This window comes from Diorhabda carinulata, chromosome 9 (genome assembly GCF_026250575.1).
Source record: "Diorhabda carinulata isolate Delta chromosome 9, icDioCari1.1, whole genome shotgun sequence".
Classification (NCBI taxonomy): domain Eukaryota; kingdom Metazoa; phylum Arthropoda; class Insecta; order Coleoptera; family Chrysomelidae; genus Diorhabda; species Diorhabda carinulata.
In genome coordinates this window covers 19,995,326-20,000,000 of record NC_079468.1, presented here as the reverse complement: position 1 = coordinate 20,000,000, position 4,675 = coordinate 19,995,326, and positions in this window count along the sequence as shown.

Here is a 4,675-nt window from a genome sequence, read left to right as displayed (position 1 = left end):
AATTTTATTTTACATCGTTAACTTGCTACAACTGAATATTAAATTATAAAACGTGAATAGACGAGTAAAATGTACCTGTCTGTGAGGGAGTTTGGCTTAAACACGGTACCAGACGAGTCCGTTTTGTACACCATATGGACGCAAATAATCTTTATCGCAATCGAACTTTCACAATTCGGTAATTGCCATCCGATTATTCAGTTTTTTGTGTTTAAAACCACATGCTGACAAAACTTGACGCAATGTTTCTAAACTGGTATAATTGTATTCGGGTTAATTTGCTATATTTTGCTGTATTACTTCTTAAATCTCAACCATGTTCTTATAAATAAACTATAAATTGTCCTACGTATAAAATCTGAGTAGCTTTGTCAATTGATTTCAGTTTTTCTTTACATGTTTTTCGGTTCTGTTAATGATCCACCCCTTTCGTGACTACTCGATAAATGGAAAATTTATTTACCCTAGTTAATTCAGCAATTCTTATTATGATTGCATTATCAGATTGCTGAATATTTTTCTCATTTAAACATTCGAATATATTTAAAATAACTTGCTGTGTTTATATATCTAAATCTTTATAATTAAGCACTACACTGTGCAATTCCATTGTCTTCATTCGTCCATGGTCTATTTATTTAAAGAAATTTATGAATTAAATAAATCTCACCAAGCCAAGCCACTGCTTATCGCAGACTGTCTAGCTGAAATATTGCAAAGAAATTGTGTACGTACGCTTTCTGACAGCTTCGGTCAATAGAAATGCATTTATGTTTATGTTTTCATGTTTTTACTGGGGATGATGAGTCCACGTGGACTGACGGTTTGTTAGATGTTTACCGAATTTCATACGGGGAGTGAACATTATTTTTCCTTTCCTGTTTTTTGTCGATCCTCGCATATACTTTCTATATTCTAATATATTCTCTTATATTCACAATCTTTTTGGAGACAATAAAATTTCACCAACAAGCAGCTCGTAGATTCTGCTCTTCATCAACAGATAGGAACCTAATTTAATTCATTATTCATAAAAAGTATACATAAAATTAGTAGTTAGTATCTCAAGTTGTAACTGAACATCTGACAAATATTTTCAACAAGAATAATGGACCCAATTGTAATCAATTAGAGGCTGACAGTAATATGCTGCACTAAAAATAAGATTGACGGTAAAATCGGAAGCAACTATTCAAACATCCGCTTCACGGATGTCAACACATAACGATAAATGAGAAAGAAAGAACAATAGTTTTGTCGGTGATGTTTCACTTCGAAATTGATCTTGTGTCACTTCTTATTAAAGAAAAACTAAAATACAGTTAAAAGCTGTTTAGGACATTTAAATTAATTAATCAAAATACTATTTTTTACCTGTATAATTTATGATTTATTATTTGTAGTTAATTATCACTCTAACAGAACCAAGAAACAAGAACACAAAAAGATTAATTGTAGTAAAAGTATAGTAGGATACCAAGAGGGAAAGGAATGTTACATATTATGTTTTTCTGTTATAAATATTACGAAAAAGTATGAAGCTCAAAAAACCTTGTACATGTGTGTGTGTGTGAAAGAAAATGGCTTGGAAGCAAGTCCATCTTTGCTTAAAAGGTGTGTGAGGTTTAGAGGTAGGAAGTAGTTTTGTTTAACAAGTAATTGCAACAAATTGTTTGTTTTATGAATATGATTGCTACATCCGAAAAAAATGTGATTGAGATCAGCACAGACTGATGATTGTATAATACCCAGCCTGGCAAGATGGGCGGGATAAGTCCCTTCGCCAGTCTTCATTCTAAGTATACTTGCTGAGTAAAATTTCGAAGTTGTGTATTTGAAAATATAGTTCGGGGGTGAGGGTAAAGTAGGATACATTCTAAAATAGGTGTTATTTGAGGATCGTGAGGCAGTATCCCAGTTCTTCTGCCAGGATACGTACATTTTATCTTTTATTGAATTGATCGCAACTCTTCCTGTATGTACGTTACAAAAAACTCCATTTAGTATTGAATCTTTTGCTAATCGATCAGCTGTTTCAATTAGTGTCATACTCAAATTTAATAATATAGTTTTGATGTTACATAAAATAGGACATTTCATTCTATCAAGATGAGTTTTTTTTACGGCACTCAGTAGTGATCTAGGGTCAGATAAATCACACCCCTATGTTTTTTATTTAACTTTAACCAGGAAAGATCCTGTGAGATAGCATACAGCTCCGCAGTATATATGCTAGAAATATCGGGTAATTTGATTCGTATACATAAATTGCTTTGTATTCGGAATGTATACTGCACATCCAACTCCAACCCACGTCTTAGATCCATCAGTATATATTATGGTCTTGTCAGCAAACTCTGCTAGATTCCGTGTAATTAGGGATTATGACTTTGCGGAATATTATAGATCGGTAAAGTTCTGTTGGTTTTGTATATATTATTGAATTCATTGGTTTGAACTAAGGCTTCTGCAATCAGAGGTGTGTTTTTAATCCTCCAATATCGATTTGTCAGGTTTTCTTTGGATATACTACATAAATTGTTTATCTTGTTGCCCCGAGGGTTTTAAGTTTAATTACATATTTCTGAGACAATAATTGCCGCCGAGAGGAGGTTCGTTACATTCTGCCAATAAAATATTCACTGGTGTTGATCTCATTGCACCGAGACAAATTCTAAGGAACCTTGTGCGGAATTTTGAGTAACCATCTGAAAAATCAGAAATTGGTCATAAAAGGTCCAATGGTGTTATTAATTGGTTAGTTTTAGAGAATTTTTTATTAACGGTCAAAAATTTCAAAGGCTATGATATAAATATTTGATCAGTTATATTTAATATTGAAAAAAATTGAATAAGTCGTCATTGTCGTAAAACGTAAGCTTTGGGCCGGTTCATTGTATCAGGGCAGTGAAGTCTTAGCATGAAATACAAAATCTCTCGCATAGAAACAATCAACATGATTCGGATACTTCACTTTCATGATATGAAAACAACAAGCACTCAAATACACCAATTGAACCTGTTAAATATTACCAATTATTCAAATTTTATTATAAATATAAAGAAAGCTGCCTTACTCATTTCCATATTAGTGTTAATAACTACGGTTGCCGAAAAAATAGTGTACTTAACACGATCGAAAACTGTTTTTTCGTATTCGTCCAGATCCACAACTACGGATTCGGTGGTAATTTCTATTTTTCTTTCACTATATTTCGATACATTTTATCCACGTTTGTGAGTGTTGACGGTACTACTAAGCAGATTTCTTACGTACTTCTTTTTTTATTCGAGTACAGATAAATTCCATTTGGTTAAACTCACAGTGTTAGAGTTTCATACTTCATAAATGTTTATTTTTATGACATAGTGCATCCATAACAATAAATGATCCTGGTTTGATGTTTAAGAAGTGTATATCGTTTTTCATAATATTCTACATCCATTTCCTCATGAAAATATCCAGTCTTTTCAAAGACACATGCGTTTAAACCTTCCTCACTCACTTCCAATATAGGTAACATAAGGCGTTTTCTCCAGGTGGAGTTTCTGTACTTAAACTATCTACTAAAGCTAGAGATTCATTTTTACAATTGAACTCTGGCGAATTCTGTATAATATACCTTATACTCTCTCCTCAAACTTACAAAAGACATCTTGATATTTTTTGGAGATTTCCATTAGATTGAAGAGAGACAAAAAATTTTTATTTACAGTTAGTAATTCATTTTCATTAAAAAAATATATATTCTGCGCCGAAAACTTTTTTGTTCAGGAGAACGTTTAATTTTCTGGACTATAAAATCAACCATAAATATTTCTTGAGGTTAATTATGTGTGCTTCTAAACTGAAATTACTGTCAATTATTAGCTTGAGTATATTATTTATTAGAAGGAAAAAGTTTGTAGAAAAACGTTTCTACTCCTTGAAAAGGAAGCAAATGAATACATACTACGTATAAATGAACTAAAAATTAAATATATGGAGATGAGATCTGAATAACCAACCAACCAATTGGAAATGAAGACAAAGACAAATATTTGATAAAGTCTAGGAGCTCGAATACGAAACCAGGAAAATTGACAAAAGACTGGCGAGAGAAAACAAAACGTTTGGAGCACTAAGAGCACTATTAAGACAAAAAGATATTTCAAGAGTCACCAAGTTACGCATGAAATCAGTTCACCAAAAAATTCACTTGTGGTATATAAAATCATCTACATCATTTGAAACATCCTCAGTATCTTCCAAATTTGTTTTTTAACATAATAGTCACAGGAAACTAAATTATTTTACTTGTACCAAATATGTACCTGCACTACCATCTTTGGATATTTGCTTTACGAGGTCCCAAAAGTATTTGGCGTAGAGATGGTGGTAGTTGCTTGAAACATGAGGTGCCACACCGCCATCAATAGTTAAGGTTTTTAGTGAATCGTCATGTGATACAATACTTTTATTTGAAAGGCATCAGCCCAACCAATATAAAATAGACCAGCTTCGCAGTGGTCGACCAAATGAGGTGACGACTCCAGAAACGTTAAAGAAAATCCACAAAGCGGTACTGGATGATCGTCGACTGACATTGTAGGCATTTCAAAATGTGCGGTAAATCGCATATTAACTAAACATTTGGACATGAGAAAGCCGTACGTAAGATGGGTGCCTAGTTTA